Below are 20,060 nucleotides of genomic sequence, written 5' to 3' on the forward strand. Positions count from 1 at the left end.
CAGTTCCCTTGGACAGAAAAACCTCTGCATCTGAATTGTTTTCTCACCTTTCTCCTACCTATTGTCTTTCTTCATTCCTTTTTCAATGCACACTTTCATCCTCCCCATGCCAACATTGCCATAGGAGGCAGAAAAAACTTTCTCTGTTCACCGCCATTTACTGCTTCTTTTTCCTGCTCTGTAGTTGTTTAAACAGTTTCTCTACCCACACTATGGAGAGTTCTATTTTAATTTTCTTGTAGCCATCACTTACTCGAAGTATGTAGTTTCTGCCTTATGGCTTCTTATAGGAATCTGTAGCTAGTGTTTGCAATAAAGTTTCTCTTGATTCGTTCAGAAATATTATTGGTAATTACTATAATAGTCCTAAAGTGAGAGATCATCCACCTTACTGCACCTTACCTCTTTTCAGTATTTGCTATGTACTGTTTCTCACTCTCTATTCCCAAATTTTTCTTAGCCAAACCACAGACAGAGATAAAGTCAATTAATGAACTGACATAATAAAACACTTGCATTATATCTTTTTCAAGCACAATTTTTTTCAAATCTAAACCAGAGGGAGGACAACTTATAAATGCTAAGAGATAATTAGTGGCTGGACAAAGATGACAGGAGGACACTGAGCTTTTCCAGCAGGGGAGAAAACATTGCCTTCCATGTAAAGGCTGAGGCAGTATTTCAGTTAATTCTCAACAGTGAAAAATCTGTTCAAAATAAGCCAAACAAGAAAGCACAAGGTCCCAGATGAATATACTTATTACTTTCTGTAACCTTCTCAACAAAGCTATCAAGGCTAATGGTAGCATTAATAGCAGAATGCAAATCAAAAGCAATCCCTGGAGCAATTTATACCCAGTCAGCAAGAGGGAATGCAGGCTGGTCTCTGAAAATTAACACCTTGTCAGATGATGAGAGAAACTCAGGATTACAGTTTGGAAGTTAAAACAGGTATACCAAGACACCCTACATTTTCTTCACTGGTTTCCTGTTACAATCCTACAGCTTTAATAAATGAGCAAGTCAAAGATCAGCCCCTGCTAATTGGGATGTAGACACTTGCAGGTCGGCCTGCTGTAGAGAGTCGCTAATTCTAAATTACTGATTTCGAACTTGATGTTGGGAGTCATGGTTACAGCACCATGTATGAATCATAAAGCTTCAGAGGAGAGCACCTATGAATTCTGCTGTAATTCACATGCCAAGGGGGAAAAAAGAGGATACACTGTACTGCATATTTTCTCATAATTAAATTGGTATTATGTCACATGTCATGGGAACAAGAAAAAAAATCTTCTTAATGGCAGTGGTCTTCTAATAAAACAGAACAGATAACTATTCAGTCCTTCTGGGAAGGTGGAGACGGGTGCCTTAGAACTGGCTTTTGCCAACTACTGGTAGGTTCTTGCTGAATCAGAGGATCTTATTCAAAGTATTAGGGGAAATGCTAGCATTCTGGTATGGTGTGAAAAAGTGTTTTAGTTTTGTGAATAATAAAATTATTCATAGCTTTAAACTTAAGGACTGGGATAAGGTCTATGGCAAATTGTAGGACTCAGCCCATAACGTCAAACATAACAATAAATATCTCCATGTCTCCGGAACTTAGATTTTAGAAGATTGCCAATTTCTCCTTGAAAGTTAAAACCTTCCTTGGTTTTATGTTATTGAACCAACAGCTTTTTCAATATGACCTTGATTCTTAGTACCACCTCTCCCACTGAAAAGGCATACTTTCAAGATGGTCATGTAGTTAGCCTTAACCATGCTGAAGAAGAAATGCCAAAAAAAGTATTTTATATCCTCCATATGTATTATATACAGAAGTCTTTGCCTACGTCTGTCTATCCTACCACACTGGGCAAGTAACACAGTTTTACCTTCTGCAAAGATGGAACAACACCTTTGTTACCTTCCATGAGGAGACAGGAAATTCATTTATTTACATATGAATTTTACTGTACCTTTTTCTTGGTCTTTCTAAAGGAATATAAAGGATCTTACAGGACTGCAATATCTGCTGCATGATTATTGGTAGTCAGTGATGCACTGATACAAGAGTTTACTGCACTTCAAGTATTTACCCTATATCTCTCATCTACCCTATACCTCCTACCTTCCTGTCTATGCCACAAAATTTAAATTCAAGAGTAGGTTTATAGAGTCTTTACCCAGAAGATTATAAAACAGCTATATCACCTTTGTGTACTTTTTTCCCCGCCGGAACAAAGCAAACTTCCAACCTGCTGGCTATAACTGCTGGCAGATGTAGCCCTTGTAAATGCATGCCTAGGCAACAGCACAGCTCCATGAATGTTAGCCCTTCTCTCAAGGTGCTTCATGCAAAGGTTATTTTTTTTTTTTTGTGAACTACAGATTTTCAGAACTTGAAAAAAATTTGTCTTGTGATACAATGCTGATGCTTCAGTCACCCTCGTAACCCAGCACAATAGTTACAGCTGAGGCGCTTGTGTAAGGTCTGCGATAGCTGATATGAAGACACTGCCATCAGCCTCTGGTTGTTTTGACATGAGAACAGCTGGCAGCAGCTGTATAAGTCCCCCTAGCCCCTTCCTCCTGCTGTAACCTCACAGCACTGTTCTGCCACCTGTGCTGAACATGTGCTGGGATGTGACACCACCTCTACCATGCCAAGCCTGATTTAAGTGACATAGACCTGGCAAACTACACACTCTTCAGGGAGTAAGGCATTTTCCAAATACCCAGACACCTGAGGAGTGCTAGACTTTGCCACAGGAAACAGAGTTAAAGCCCAGCCCTGAAGGGGGACACTTCTCCAGGAGGTGAGGTCGCCAGTCTACCAATTACTTCTGGGAATTCTTCCCAGCTGCCCTCAGCGCCTCATTTGTACCTGAGGAGGACTGCTGAAGGAGTAATCATCCCCTGCCGGGGGCCATTCTGGAACTATGTGAAGGGAGCCTGGGACAGTTGCTGGAAGCTCATTGACTAATATCACAAATCCTTAATTATGAGGATTTATTCAGGTTTTTAAGATTGCCTTTCAAGTTTATTCTATATGGATACCAAAACCTGTATGTGCTCTCCCACAAGTTTAGCTAGCAATCACATGCACTTTAACCCTTAACTGAGTGTTGTTCACATATAATCTCTTTAATAACATTTTTTTCCTAAAATCTCCTACTGCTCCCCGACACGCACAGGTAAAGACTAAAATGTTGCTATAATTACCAGATTATTACTGTTTGTTACTAAAATATTAATAAAATATTTATTGTCAACTCTACCTCTTTGATCTGGGAGTGATCTTGCAGACATGAAAACAGTCACATTGACATGACATCTAGTACTACACAGGGGTAATAAGAGAGAATTCGATTTTTAAAGAAGAAAAATCATATCTAGCCATTATTTATTTATCTATACAAAATTAGACAGACACTTTTTAATAAGTTTTTAAAATGCAACAGTAGGATTACAAGTGCACAGAAGTGGCAATGATCCAGAGAGATCTTCTGAGAGGTTCAGGGAGAAAAAAAGCAGACATAATAGTTAACAAGTTATTTTTCTTATGCAATTTGAGTCCTCCAGAAATTTTGTCTGTAGAACTTTTGAAATTTCTGTGAATCAGCTACTGCCTGACTGGAGCAGTAGGACCCATTGTAAGAGTAATTGAGACAACTGTAGTAGTCAATACAAAAATTGCAACCCTTCAATAGCAGTGAGTTTAAGAGGAAAGTTTTCAGTCCAGAATTTATGAGCTCCCCTGAGTATAGCTGTGAAGCATGTATGTTTCTTAAACTACTGCTATTTCGTCCAAAAAGCTTACAAGTCTAGTTTCTTGCCAAGCCCTCCAAGCTAAGCCTTGAAGGTCTTAAATACTACATCAGAGACTCCACTCTATGCTCACAAAACGTATATTTTATTTTTCAGGAAAAAAACCCCAACTATTGTTTCATACCGCAGATTCCAGGAAGGATCTGACTCATTCAGAAACGTTACTGAACTCTGTTGCATGTATACAGGACTGGGTCCAGAACGGGTTTTTTACTTCAAGTAATCAGAACCCAGACACAGCAAACTTTTTATGCTAGACAACAAGATATTTCTGTATTTTTATTTAGTGGCAAGAGAAAATAACCTTGATTTGAAGATATTCTCTACAACTTCAAAATCAGCTTAAAGTGCCTCATTCTATCTCACATTATCATTTTCAGTGCATACAGGCAAGACATATTTAAAGTAGATCTTGAAACAACATCCATACACTACCATATCATGCCCAAGAAAAATACCTTTCTCTGTCCTCTCTGGGTCCTGACTTTTTTTTATTAGATTTTTTTGAGTGCAAAGTTACACATTTGAAGTAGGAATGATCTGTAGAAATAGCAGAAAGATTGATGAATACAGGAAATACTCATAACAACAATTCATTCACCAAAGATAAAGGGAATCGGGGAGCCCTGCGGTTAGGAAAACAGTTTTTCAGGCTATCATGAGGGAAATTCTTCAAGGAGAGGAAGTATTTATTATTATAATTATAATCTCCATTAGTAAGGATTATAATGATTTAATAATAATTCTTATTTTAAGAGTACGGAGAGACCTCTAGCAATCAGATACTATTGTGTTAGGCATGATGTAAACTAAAGTAAACGTTAATGTCAGAAATGAGGAATATGCCTACACTGCTACACAAAAGAGACCATGGAACAAGGCAGAATACCATATCCCTCACCGTATGTGGATGGGTATACCTAAATCTTGTGAAGCATATAAGTTACAAGCATGCTTCTACAGAATGAGGGAGAGGCACTGATATTCAGATAATGTTGTAGACCCCAAAACCATCTGGCCAAATACGCTCACAGTAGAGGAACTGATAAAAAGCTGACCGTGTAACAAAGACGGTTCTACTCACATTGAATCTCATTTACTCAGAAGACAAGCTAGATGGAGGCAATTTAGAAGAGCACAGCGTGTAGGAGGGCAATGGAAAGGCTGTCTGGCTGTGGTGGACGTGATGAAGCTCCTCACTGGAGAGAGAAAGCTAATTCTGGGAAGCACTTATGAGCTTATAAACATGACTGGCACAGCAGGAGAGTCGAAGAAAGAAAACAACAGAAAAGCAGACCCTCTTCTATGGAAGGACAAGCACCAGAACACAAAAAAAAATACCAGAACCCAGACTGGACACAGACCTGGAGAGGCCCAGGTCCAAGTGTTACACTTTGGACACAGGGCAACTCGCCTCTGGGAGCAGATATCCTTAACCCGTGTGGAGATATGCCACTTAACCTCATTGCCAGAGATCATTTATTCTCTGACACTCTTGTCTTAGCAGGATAGACAGAAGATGAAGTAAAAAGAGTGACCTGGCTTCAGATGGGCAAGAGTTAATTTTCTTTCTAGTGATAGCTGTGAAAGGAATGTTGATAATACCTATTGTTTTTAGTTGTTGCTAAGTGATGTTTACAGTATTCAAGGCCTTTTTTTCCGCTTCCCATAGAAGCACAGACAGAACAATAGAATGGACAATGAAATATTCCATACCATAGATATCATGCTCATTATATACGTGGGGGTTAGCCAGGGGCGGGAATCTGCAATCGCTGATCGGGATGGTGCCAATTCACCAGGCAGCAAGAGTGGCCTGATAGACATCCTGCTTAGAGATACAGTTTAGTGATGGCTTTTGTCAGAGTTAGGTTGATGGTTGGACTAGATGATCTGAAAGGCCCCTTCCAACCTAGGCAATTCTATGATCTTATGTTTATTATTATTACTGTTATCTTTTCTTTTGTGTTGTTGTTTTTATTAAACTGTCTTTATCTCAGCCCAGGAGCTTTTTTCTCCCTTTCCCCTTCTTTTTTTTTCTGCCTCTTCTCCCCTCCCTTCTTATGGGGGAGAGAAAGGAAGGGGGAGTGTGCAAGTAGCTGCATGGTTCTAGTTCTTGTTGCCGGATGGAGTTAAACCATGACAATGAGGAGAAGAGGAATAAAAAAAAATAATCAAGCAACCTAGGATACTTTTGCACAGATGCAAAGGACATCACAAGTCCTCATTTCCCCAGTGATTCTAATGAATGGCTCAAACATCCATAAAAGTACTAATTCGCACATACTTCCCAGTTTCCAGAGGCAGACAATGATAGTAGATGGGTTCTCTGTCCATTATATGTCTGTTGAAAACAGTTTTCTCCAACCTCTGAAAATCTAATAACGCTGAAAGTTACTTGGTCTCTTTGGGACCGGATCCCCCCCAGGCCAGCCTCCCTGATGTTGCAATTCAGTACAGACCAGTTTCAAAAGACTCCAAAATGTGAGGAAAGACAAGGTAGAGAAAATGCAAAAATAGCGAAGTGCCTGTGGTGTCATGATGGAACATGAACATGGACACGAACACTGAGTGTTTGCAATGCAAACACCCATAGAACAGCTCAATCTTACAACATTGCCTGGCCAGCAGGCCTACTCACCAGTGTCCTGTAAAAAAAGGTATAAATCCTTTCTGTGATTGTGTATGAAGACTATATTCAGTGAATGAATTAATTTTTTAAGACTCTCCTGTCAGGCAGAGGAAACACTGGAAAACAAGTACAAGTTTAGCAAGAAAAATATCTAAAGGAAAAACATACAGTGCTGTAAAATAAGAACACAGAATGCCTTAAGGTTAATTTCATATATAGCTTGATTTTTCATCAATTATCTGATGCACTAGAAAGTCTGGTGTTTGCATTTAATTTTCTTTTTTTTTTTTTTTACTTTGTTGCACTTAAATCAGCTCCAATTTGTGCAAACATTTACTTAATACCTACCATAAATCGTGAAACAAGGAGTGCTTGCAAGGCAGCAGTTAAAACAGAGCTCCTTCTCTCTTGGGATGCCATTACTTCTGCAAACAGGGATTCAGCCTCTTGCACTATGTGGAAAATATGCCAAAGAAATATAGTTAAATGTTAGATTTACCCTCTAGTGACTTTCTCCTGCATATCGTAGGAACAATAGTGGCCACCAAGGAAAACAGGAGAGGAACTAAAATATTTAAGTCACTTACAGGACAAGAACGAAACCTGGCAGCAGTACTGTTGCAGTATTCTGTGAAACAAGAAACAACTAGAAGTCTTTGATGTTTTTTCACTGCTCACACTGTATTAGACATTTGGTGGGGAGCAGCTGTGCTACTGTAGCCTCGTATTTGTCTGCATTCCAGTACCACCTTTATTTTCTCATACCATAACTTCCTTCAACTTTTCAGCATGTGATGTAAATTTTCCAGGCTTCTCTTTCTCTACATTTTAGAACAGGCAAAGGCAAACCAGCCATTTGGAAAGCAGAAGAGAATGACACATGCCAAATGTTGTGAAAACCTATGGGAAAAAAACACTGAATAGTTATAAAAAAATTATCATAGATTTTAAAACAACACTGAAAGCTAAAAGTTAGAACTGACAGTGTACTCATAATGTTTCGATACTTCATTCATTTGTATATTGCATACCTCCTCACCCCTTTTGTCTAATTGTAGAATTGGGACTATCTTTTCTCTATATGCATTTTTTCCATAGTTCCAAATATTGCATAAGGGGATTGAAATTTTTTGTTGTCCTCTAGAACTGAAACAAGCAAACAAACAAACAAACAAATAATTTAAGCACATTCAAGCTGGGAAATATCAACAACTAGAAGAGAATAAAATTACTTTAGTTACGGACATTCAGTGTCTAATTGTAGTATAGTTTATATCTTAAGTACAGTGCCTCTACCAGCCCCCACAAAAGCAGCTGGGTGGTTTCAGATGGCTGCAAAAAGCCTTGATGAAATCACTAAGGAAAGGCTAATAACAAAAAAAATCTCACATCTTTGTAATTGAGGACATGGTTTGTCATCGCAATCAGTAGTTATACAGCACCAAAGTCATCTTTCTGACTCAGGCTCAGTGTGACAGATAAATTATTTGGGGTTTCGATGTTATTGTGGAGAATGCTGAAAAGTGATAGTTGATCTGCTGTGGGTTTTTTTATCAAAGTTTCACTGTGAAGGTTTTTGATTTTGAAAGCTACTGATACCTAAAGAAATTTTGTCTATAAAAGCTGTAAAGATGAAAAAACTAGCAAGGTTCTGTAACTTTTAATTATTTTTTTTTTTAATCTGTGATCAATGAACGGGGCCAGAAGATTTTTCTTGTGGAAAACCTGAAATAAAACATCTTTATGAAAACTTTCATTTAATCAAAAGGAAATATTTTGCAAGATTCATTTTTACCAGCTCTACCAAACACCTGTAAAGACCGAAGCTGAACTTGATGTTAGTGCAGAGATTCCTAGATGACACTCCTTGGTCCGTGCTCTGTTTTGTGTAAGCCAGATATATAAAAGTTGCTAAACACGAAAACTACATAGTTGGCTGCCCTGTGCTGTGACAAGCTATGTGGGCTATCTCTATCCATTGTGCAAAAGCACTGGTGGTGTTAGCCAGCCCTGACGTACATCAATCAGTTAAATAGGTCCCAAGATGAAACTTATCTCCCTGTATTATACTTGATAAAGTTACTACCAGGAGCTGGAAATGACAAAATGAAGTAGTACTAAACATCATAAAATAATTTTATGCAGATGAGGCTTAAATAAGAATAAATAAAGTAAGAAACTGGTTCCTTTGAAACTAGTTTAAATAAACTAGTTTCCATAAATGGAAACAGGTTAATTACCTACCTTTATTCAATAATCCTGAGGACTATAAAAAATAAATATAAATGAAGAGTCCTGCGAGAGAGAAAAGAAAAATGAAACCAGACTATCCAAGTAGGGCAAGAAGCTAAAGGCTCTGAAGGAGGGTAAGAAATGACCGACTTTGTACTTAGTACATCAATTCAGGCTATACTGAAAAAAACAGCCAAACAAACATAAAAGGAGTAATTAAAATCAAAATGACAGAAAAATACAAATCCCCCTAAGATTTAATGCCATTTATTTAAGTAGAGAAATAATAAATCTATAGTTTTTATTAGGGGATACAACCTCAGTTTCTAATCAGTGTAGGTGAACTGAGCTCTTTATATTTTATGCTTGTGTTATAAGTCTTTGATTGTTTTGTAATAAGGAAGTTTACTTAGATAATAAAAATAACCCTTCTATTTTTGCATACAAATTAAGCTTGAGAGAGAAAATAGATTGATCAAGTTGCTATTATTATGAGACGGACTTTTAGCCTCAGTTTAACAATTCTTCTATTAGCATTCCTCCCACTAACAAATATATATTCAAAAGATAGCAGATCTTCAGCTAGTGCAAACTGGAGTTGCTGTATGGTCTCAGTACAGTCACACTGATTTACACCATCTTAGCATCTGGCTTATTGTTTCCATTACCATTTTTCTATTACTTGATGCTGCTTCAATTTTCTCCAAAGCCAGAGAGATCTAAGTTGTAATAGGCTGTTACTTATACTATTGGTAGATAATAAAATAAAAAGAAATGGTTCTAATGGCTTTCTTGGCACTTTATGGTTATGCAGCAAAACAAAGACAAGAGTGTTACTCTAATGAGATTGCAATCTATGTTATACATAGGCTAATACCATCCGCTATTCAAATTTCCCAGTGCTTCGTATTCTTAGGTCCTTTGCGATTTCTGCAAATCTTTTTGGCTGAAATGTTAGGAGAGAATGGTGAACCAGAGCTGAGATGGATCAAGGGCAAACAGCACTTTGCTGAGCTATTAAAAAAGTTGAAATAGACTGGGTAAAAGTTGAAAGAGAGTGGGACTGGGAGCTAGTAAAAGACACAGAGAGTTATTTGGCTAGCTTGCACAAATGGTTGAAAAACATAGAGAAGCTTGTTGCTAGAACTTAAGCAATTTGGAAGAGATGAATAGAAAATGGAGAAACAACAGGAAGAACTGTGTGAGACATGCTGGGATGCAAAAAGATGGGAAATGGCCAGGGGGAAATGAGATTGCTAAAAGAGCCAAGGAGGGAGCATGGAGGTGATCTGAGAGCAATGAAAAGCTCAGAGAGAGACTAGGACTGGGAACCAAGGGGAACAGAGGTGGGCATCAGAAGAGTTGAGAAAAAAGCATTGGACGTGTGCGGGCCAATGGGACCGGTATGACATAACTGAAGAATGCAGGTCGAGACAATGCAGGCAAAGAAAATGAGAGTGGGAAGAAGGACTCAGAAGACAGAAAATAGAGTGATTGAGGAGGGCCAGATGACAGAGGCTTAAGCCTGGGGACATAGCCAGAAGGCTGAAGAAACCCCTGCAGAGCCCCAGCCACAGCTCCCAGCTCTCCCAGCTCTGTGCCTGCTGGCATTTAGGAACCCACTCTGCCCAGTGGCACAAGAAACGCCACCAAAAAAAAATTCTCCCCCAAGTTCCCCCCCAAAATAGTCACTGTGTATACCTCATACATCCAGAAATTTAAGCTCTGTGAACACAATGGAGAATAATATAATTTGTTCACTTTTGAATATGATTCTAGGGAGGTGAAAGTTCCAGGCATCTTTCTTTCTTTCTGCTGTCCCTGGGGCTGGTTATTGTTTCATTGTGGTTAACATGAAATTTGCCACAGCCTAAAACCATATGCTACATAGCAAAACAATATGCAAGATAAGAAAGAGAATCCAGTTTCAGTAAATAAACTGTATAACATGGCTGGCCAAGCTCTGCTAATGCTGTTTTTGAAGAGATGCCACTGGGAAAGGCAATAGTAAGACATTAATTTTTTCAAGACTACATTCTTCCTGCTTAGCTTCTTGTTTTTGACTTAGCCCTTCCCTCATCCAAAACTCCTGCTCCAACCACCCGATCCAATCCCTGCCACACCTCACTCTAAATCACACCACGGAGGGAGCTTTCAGGTTACTCTGAGATTCACAACTTGTCCCCACAGCACACTCTCTCTTCAGAAGCCGAGCACATAGATTATGGATCAGAGTTTTCCCCCGTGTCCTGCCTAGCACAGCCGCTGTCTTTCATCAGGCCTTCATCCCTGCAGGAAGAGCTGGGGCAAGGAGGAGCCCCGGTGTGCCCTGGCCCCAGCCCGATGCTCAAGGGACCAGGAGCCAGGACGCACTCCAGGATGCACCAGTTCAGTCCAGATGCAGCCTGTGGGAAACTCTTTTACCACCTTCACATCTGTAAATAGGCAATATTGTAGCCAGCAGTGTCAATGATTTCACTTTCTCCCTTCTCGGTGTTGGCATTGCTGTTACTGCCTGACACAACTAACGCTATTTCTATCTCTTGGTAAAACAGGAATTTTTTCATATAAGTTTGCTCCATTTTAAACCCAGGAACATTTGCAGTTGTGGTCAAAATACCACATGTGAAAAAGTCTCCAAAACCCTAATTGTTTTGTTGAAAATGGATCTTGCTTATTACAGCCGTGTAGCTATCCGTGTTTGGTGAGCGGTTTGGGAATTACTCATCTAGATGAAACAGGAACAATTTTTAGTAACCATCATAATGCAATACACAGCAAGTGAGAGGGAGAGAGTCAGTGAAGTGATTGAAAATTCATAGGGGAAAAGTGTCTTGACAGCTTACCAGAAAAGTCCATTAAAAAACACAGTCCTTCAGACCAGCTACTTCTGCATCCCAGAGCTCTTCAGCCCATACAGTTATTTCTTTAATTGTCTGTAAAAGCTTTCCAACAATTAGTTGGAATTGATGCTTTTGCCTTGCTGATATGATTTCCTAAGATTACTTTTTAAAGAAGTTTTTTCTTCTTGCCAGGGTTTTTGGTGTGTGTGCTGGATGATAAGAGAAGATAAACTGGAGAAGTCTATGTTTTGCATACAATAGCCCTGAACTTTTCTCCCCCAAAAAAGTTTGATATGATTGAAGTGTTGAAGATTGCTGTTTGTACTGAAGGAGAAAGGGAGGCTGGTTTGTTATAGCAGCACTCCGACAGACTCACTTGAAATAGAAGTGCTGTGCTGCTTTTGCAGCACCACTGCTTGAGTGACTGACAAACCTGTCACAGCACTTCCACAAACAGCAGAGAAAGGCACGCATTTCCAAGTGGATAGTTTTCACAGAAATCTTATACTGCAGCCCAATTATTCCATTTCTTAAAGAATAAACCTTGTCCTCCAGATACGACTAATACCCCTCTGAATATTTTTTTTTAATCTGAAGTTTAATGGCTTCCTTGTTTATATTTGCAAAATTCCATTATGTTAATGACAAATCACATATCTTTGAGCCACTTGACGTTTGTTTATTATATCCATTTTTATCCTTTTTATTTTGGAGAGATTAAATCTTTAGCACAATGTGTTTCTAAATCCCTGTGTATTTTTTTCATGAATTATATATAATATATAGATGGGTTTGTGTTTTTTTTTAATGACTCTGCATAAAAAGCTTTTTTTTGTGTGTGAAAGGACTGACTGAAAAGGAGCAGAAGATTAGGAAAAGCTGCCATCTCCTTAAAATGAAGATTTGGGTTTATGGATGACAGAAGAGACAAAACAGACCTTATTTCCCTCTGCATTTAGGCTTGTTCCCTTTTCTACCCTCTTTCAACCAACTGCCACAGCCTTCAAGACTTCCACTTTTCTGACAACTTACCAATCCCTTGCCAAGGAACTAAGGTGGTTTTAAGCTGCTGTACTTTGGGAGTCTGTTGAATCTATTCGGTCTCTTGACTGCTGTGATGCATGAAAGGAAATTGCACTTTTAAGCAGCTTTTGTTTCATAATTCAAAGGCGGTGGAAACAGAAACAATAAATTAAAAAGGTCTGAGACAAACAACAGATCAGAGAGATTACCCATATGGATAAAGAGTAAAAGAAAATGTACTAAAATACTCTGAATGAAAGGATGGAGCTGCTAAAACTTCCATCAGAGTAGCTGAATCTCTTTAGAAATGTCAAAAAAAACCTGGAAGAAAACTCAAATGACATTTTCCTCTGCATGTAATGAGGAGCAGTAAATGGAAGACATCAGGTATTTTTCATGGTTGACTGGTTCCACAGCATCTGATTTGCCTAATAGCTTGTACAGAACCTCAGGTAGTACTACTCCCCATTCTATAAATATATTTCACATGCATTTGATTTTTAACAGAGGAGACTAAGGGAAGGTGAAAAAACAGAGGACTTTAAGACTGATCTGAGGCTGAAAATTCCACATTGCAACTGCTAAAAACCCAGGTCCCAATTGGATTTAGAATAAAATAACTCAGGATAAGACCATGTAGAGATCAAGCTTTCACCCTCTGCCTTTTGCTGTACAAAGCAAGTTGTACATTTCTGGGCAGATTGTGACCTTCCAACCATAACTGAATCTCTAAAAGCACATAAAAATGCCCAAGAACCTATGGCAGAAGGGCACAAAACTCAGTGTTCAAGATGAACAAAATAATATGCAGCGTGGTACTTTCTCTGACAGAGAACTGGCTTAGGCAATGCCTAGAAAATAGGAAACATGCAATAGAATAAAAGGAGCCACATTATTTCTCACAGTTTCTGAGTGCTGCTGGTACACAGGCAAGGAGAATTATGACAACCTTGTTAGCACGTAAGAGCTCCTTACAGAGCTATAGAGAGCGCTCCCACAGAAGCTGAGTTGACAGCCCACGTGAAAGCAAGTGAAACAGCACTTCTCCCAAGCTGGGTGTGCTCCCAAGTCACTGTGTTGCTATAGGATTTTTAACAATTCTGAAATTATGCTCTGGACAGTACAAGATAATACCTAATACTTTGTTTTATATTTGATAAAATTGATAACTATATCATTATAAAAGGTATTTTTCCTCCTTTGAAATTATGCCAATGCCTTGAACATTCCCTGTAATACAAATGGTGATTTAAGGTAGCTATGGAGGAGGCAAGAGTTTGCAAAACTAAATAAGGTGACTTTAAAGAACTCCCAGTCCTGAGGAACTGGGATGGAAAAACAGAAATCCTATAGACAACAGATGTCCTTCATGCAGCGTGTTGCACAACCTGCTTTCAGCATTAAGATGACAAAAAAGTAAGACCACTGGTTCGTGACAGAAGGAACCAAATCAACCTAACAGTAGATATATATAAAAGCTGCCATGTCTGTTCCTTTGAGTGACTGTGGCTATCTGAAACACAACAAAAACAGCTTGCCAGCACTAACAAAGGAAACTGGCAAATTGTCCTAAGAGCACAATCTTATGCCTTCGGTTAAAAATATATGGGTTACAAGTTGAGAACAAGCTTAGGAGAACATTAATAGCCGCCAGCACATTCTTTACAGCATATGATAAAAACACAATTAATTCTGATTAAAAAAGAAATTGTTGGATAAACTGTAATGGAGCAGCATTTTAGGACAGAGAAAACAATTAATCTGTTAGCACAGGGTGGTTGGAAGCTCATGCCCAGCCACTACTATCAAGCCAAGGGGAATTTCTCAAATACAAAAGGAATTCTGTTAAAAGACAACAGAGAACAGTATGTTTAACAGATTATATAAAGGTTTTCTAGGAAAGTAAAAAAACCCAAACAAACAAACAGAACAACACAGAACAACTAAAAAATACAGAATGATATTTTACTCTGGCCTCTATTGAATAGCAGTACTGGGAAGCTATCAAGACACATTATATATGCTAAAAGAGAGACCATGACAAGCAGGAGAGTGTGTGCTGGTGGTGCAGGAAAAGCCAGCCCAAAGTAATGCATACGTGTATAGGATATGTGGAAAACTGTTTTCTTGCATGACTATTATTCAGTTTTCTGAAAGACAGAGTGACTGTGCATGTCAAATGCTGTTTACTGTTAGATGCAGTATACCCAATGTAACAGTAGCAATCTACAGATTTAGTGAACATTAATTTAAACAGTCTTCAGTAGCATTTATTTAGTTATTTCATGGAAAGTAAATTTCCTGACTTTCATCAGACTCAGAAGCCCTGATGTGACAGTCTGGTAAATTAAGGAGTAAAAAAGATTACAGGGTAAGATCCCAATTATAAATATAATTTTTTAGGGTCAGGTGTATGGCAGACACAGTGAAATATCGGTTGCCACCTTCTGACACTCGTATAACACAACACAGAGAACAAGCAGTTCTTTAACATCAGGAATTCAGGAAAGAAGAATTCAGTGCCTGCAGAAATGTAAGGAGGAGACAAACATAGCAACAAGAGTTAGCATAATATGGGGTCCTAGAAGCAGCGATGGCTTCGGGTGAATGATGAAACATGAATTTCTATCAAGTACTGTGGCTGCAGGCAGTAACAGTTGCCCAACGGCTTGCTCACAGCCTTGCAAGGTTGTTATCATCCCCCCCGGACACATCCTGAACAGGAACGGACAACTGCACTTTCACCAGCAAGTGGAAGATAAATGAAAAGTGTGCTCAAATTTGTCTACTAAGGTTGCACACAGATAAAAGTTGCAGATAGACAGGTAGGTCCCAAGACATTATAATGTCAGAACAAATGAACTTAGTACGAGTCTCGAAAGTTAAGTCCTGCAATTCCAAGCATCACAATGCCTAGACACTAATTTTGTAATAGGACCTGTGTTTTGAGGCAAAACAAGGAATAGCAAGAATAGAACCAACACAGATATCACAGGAAAGTTAAGGGTGGGAGAGGAGGAATTAAATTATACAGGTAGGAATTAGAAGATCCTGTCCAAAATAGGATTAATCATATTACCTTCACGTGCTAACTTTTACCTCAGGGATGAGTGAGGCATAAAACCCCAAGACGCAGTCAGAGTGTGATTCAAGTTGCAGGAGGGAAACATATGCTTAATTCTCAGCCAGCCAATGAAAAAAAAAAAAAAAAAAAGTTCAGATAAATGTTACTGCTTTGCTGTGTGCCCTTAAAGGAACCACTGTTGTTCGGACATATGTAACACAAAGGTTAATACATATAAATGAGCAAAGAGCTCCTTTCAAAGTCCTTTCTAATATTTTCCCTACAGTGCTAGCAGAAAGTGTATGGAAATATTGCCCGCTCACCCAATTCATGGGGTGTTTGGAGGATTAATTAGTTAATGTTTATGCAGTGCTTTGAAGATCAAAAGCATGGTATAAGCACCAAGCACTATTGTAAGAGGCCACAAGAAGCAGGAAATGAGAAACCTCCACCTCATAAAAGGAAAGAGTTTGGTGCTTGTTAGTTATCAAATGTTCCCCTCATTTGTTAGGTTTTTCATTCAAGGAGACCATCTTCATGTTCTTCTTTATGTTGCTAATGGTTACATTTCAACTGCTGTGAACTAGAACTAGTAACGATAGCTCTTCGGACCATTAGACAGCCAGGAAGAAGATCACAACGTTACTGCTACTCAGCTGGACTTTTTGCTTCTTCGCAGTGGAGGAAAAAAAGGGGAAGAAGATTCAGTAACAACATGTTTTGCTAAAACCCTACCATCGATGTAGCCATCTAAAAGCCTAAAATAGTGGTAGAAAGTAAATACTCCAGACCAGAAAATATTTTCAGTAGCACATTCCCTGTCAGACGAAGTCTTTATGTCACAACTGCTTACCCTTTGAAAGATCAAGCACAATTATTTGTTAGCTTCTGGACAAGCTAGTATTCACCTTCGTGGGCATGCTAAGGTCAAACCCTGGAGCTGCAGGTGTGCAGTAGCTACAGCAAAGGTTTCTGGTCTGTTAGAGAAAACAGATTGTCCAGAAGCCCATTCAAAACCCAATAACATTTCCAGGTGGAAAAAGAGAGCTTGACAAAGAAATCTCAGAAATGGAAGTTCATTCCAACTTGGTTTATGCAAAAGGTCAGATTAGATAATTACTGTGGTCCAAGATGGCCAAAGCTAAGATCCGTGCCAGCCCTCATGGTGCTACAAGAGCAGGAACTCCTTCACCCGGAATTATCTCCTCGCAGAAACTGAGGTAGAGGATCCAAAGCTCTTTGTAGCTTCCTGGGCTTTTGAAATAAAACATTTGAAGAGATGTCCCCACTTTCTAATCTGCTCACAGCGAGTCTTCACTTTTTATTTTGAGTGTTTCACTCTTCTGACTCAGCTAAATATATTATTTGAGTTTTATATGCTGGAGAAGAAACTCAAAAAAAATCATTAACAGCCACCAGTATTTCAGTATTCTGCCTCGCACTACATACATTCCCAGTTGCATTTACTACTGGTGAAATTGCAGCCTAGAGTTCTTACATCTTTTATGCTCAACCATGCAGCGTGCATACCCTAAGGAAAAACAAAGCACACGAGTTCAAAATGCCTTCAGGGTAGCGTTCAGTACCTCTGTTGAGATATCCCATTTCCCTGCTTGCCTCATAAGAGTACATCAAGTTGAACTGCTTCCTCTGTAAGGAACATAAAAATCATCAGCTTCATCTGAAGAAAGTGAAGATCCTTGGGAAAGGAAGAAGAGCAAATGGATTTGAGTGACCTTCCAAGGCTCCCGGCCTGGGTTGACTTTTGGCTTGCCTTGGACATCCTGTATATATGTTTTAATGCATAAAGTGCAGAGCCCTAACCTCCCAAAAAACCTAAATCCTGAGAAGAGAGATTTCTATCCAGGGACAGAACATGATTCTTTTAGAAACTTGTTATCCTGAAGCTTCATCATAAAGTCTTCTTTCACCTTTTACTTCTAGTTGAATAAGATCACTTAAAAAAAAAAGACAGAGTTCAGCAGCAGTTATATTTATGTTAAATGACTGAATCTTAAATGAATCTATTGGGGTACAGGAAATCCTAAACTAACTTCACTGTAGATGCATCATAACTCATTTAACACAAGGGCATGGCAGCAAAACAGCTAACGTGTTTTGCTTCAGATCCTACTGCTTGAGTTCAAGACTCGTTGGGGACTGTCAGAAAGACCTGCTCCCGTTTATGCTGGCTCCAAAGAGTTATTTTATAATCAGGCAGGAGATTTAAGTGCTGGCCTCATTACTCCCTGGAGCGTAACTGGAAACAGATACAACTCCCTTTAACCCAAATTAATCTGTGAGGGTGGCTTGGCTTCAAGCAACCTGCAGGTAGCAGTAAGCCTGGGAACAGTAAATGGGGAATTTGCTTAAAAGTCTCTTTAGCTGTAGACTAGTCAGTAACTACTGATCTTATGGTAACTATAAGTTACTAGAAAAACTGGAATGTTTCCCAGACTAAGTTTATATATGTTCAAAATCTTGTTCAGTGCAGAGGCACACACTGGAAATAATTAATCTTTTCTAGTGCTAAAGATAACAGACTTAAGGTCCTCTTCTTCTTTTCCTTTCAATAAAACTGGGGCTGATCCACCAGTTTCTAAGGTTTGCACGGAACAAAAAAGCATGTTGAAAGGCAACCCTGTCCATCTCCCTCCACCCTGGGAAGAGAAAAGCTCCTAAAAGAATTGGTGGTTCCAAATGGCTGTGGGGAAAGGTGTAATCTGCATGTAAACAGAGATTCCCAAGTGCCCAGGTATTCATTTTTCTTTTTATAGCAGGAGGCAGAGCACTTTTTATGTCCACATTTTAATGTTAAAAGGACACTGTGGTGCAGGTCCATGGTTTATCTCCCTAGTGCACAGCCAGGTGCACAGGGGTATAACTCTACCAGCCAGAGTAATGCTGAACGTTTGTCCTAAGCAACACCCTAAAAACCAAATACAGCAGAATTGTGTGAGGCTGTTACTGTACAGCTCATGTAGAAAACACTCACAATATAGCTGAAGGACCGGGTTCATAGAAGCTTGCGTGCAGGGGCAGCACCAAGCAAAGCATGAATTGGGAATGAAGACCTAAGTAGGGACATCTGACTCATCAAATCCTGTCCCTTGTTATTGCAGGTGATTCATGCCTTCCTCACGTATGAAACGGCAACTGAAAAAAAAAAACCAAAAGCAAAGCCCCCATAAAAAAAAAAAAAAATCTACTGAGAACTTATACTAATGCACATCTGAAAAATACAGCAGAACCGTCTGTGCAATCCCCGGTCAAAAGCCTGGGGAGGCCACATAAAACAGATAGGCACAAAACTCAAGGGATTCGAAGAAATCTGAGCAGATTTCCCTGAGTATGTAAAAATCCCTCACTGCACTACTGATGAGTTAATATTCAGATAACTATGTCAGGTGAAATTGCTTAATTAGAGCTCTAATTAGTTTCCAACCATTCAGAAAAAATCATTAAGAAGAATCTCATATTTTAATTAAGAATTCATTTCTGATAAGCAGGTGATTCTATCAGTCACTGACAGCTACATGGAGGATGGCATATTTATGTGTTTATATTTTTGCATCGCTTTATACTCACACCCACAATCAGGTTGGATGTGTGACATATTTAAGGCTCAGTTCTGACAGATATTTAATGGCATGAGTAATCCCATGGGTTTACATGAGTAAATGTTTGTGGTGTAGAGACCATTTAGACTTCATCGCTATTATGTGAATTTTCACTGTGACTATGACACACACACCCCCCCCCCCAAAAATGGCTTCGGCCCCATGTGTTATGTGTTTCATGTTCAGGTGAATCACCAGGGTCCTGTATAGACTTAGGGGTGTCACGGTTCCTCTCTCTGATGCAATGAATCTCAGATGGCTCATGGAAAGTGAAACAGGTTTTCCAGGTACTCTCTGCGTGCAGAATATCTGTAGCCCTGCTACTTACTGCTTTCTTATGAAAAGTGAGAGATGTGGAGAGCTGGATAGCCAGCACGTAAGCAGGCCTGGCTATCACCCTTCTCATCCAGCCATTTGGAAAATACCTGTTACTGTTCCATTTATTATGGATCCTGGAGTGGTACTTGCTCTCAGTGCAAAGTTTGGGTCGCTTCGGAGGGACAGGAAGTATGCTTTGCTTGATGTCTTCATTGTGAGCTACAGGCACAACTGTGAAGGAATACAAAAAGATTAAACTTTTCTTATACTGGTAACCTCCCATTAAAACACACAAAAATATAAACAAAGAAACAAACCTGAGACATCTTTGGTATTTAAATATCTATTCGGCATACAAGCATTTTCTAGCTCACAGGTATTTAAGTAGTCCTTCAGGCAACTGCATCTCTTTTGGATCCAGCATTGTTCCTCAATTTCTGCTGGGCATTGTCCAGAAGGCTTTTAGAAAATGCACTGCAGCAATGCAGCAAATTCTGACTCTCCCATAGGGT

Source organism: Chroicocephalus ridibundus, chromosome 3 (genome assembly GCF_963924245.1).
Source record: "Chroicocephalus ridibundus chromosome 3, bChrRid1.1, whole genome shotgun sequence".
NCBI lineage: Eukaryota > Metazoa > Chordata > Aves > Charadriiformes > Laridae > Chroicocephalus > Chroicocephalus ridibundus.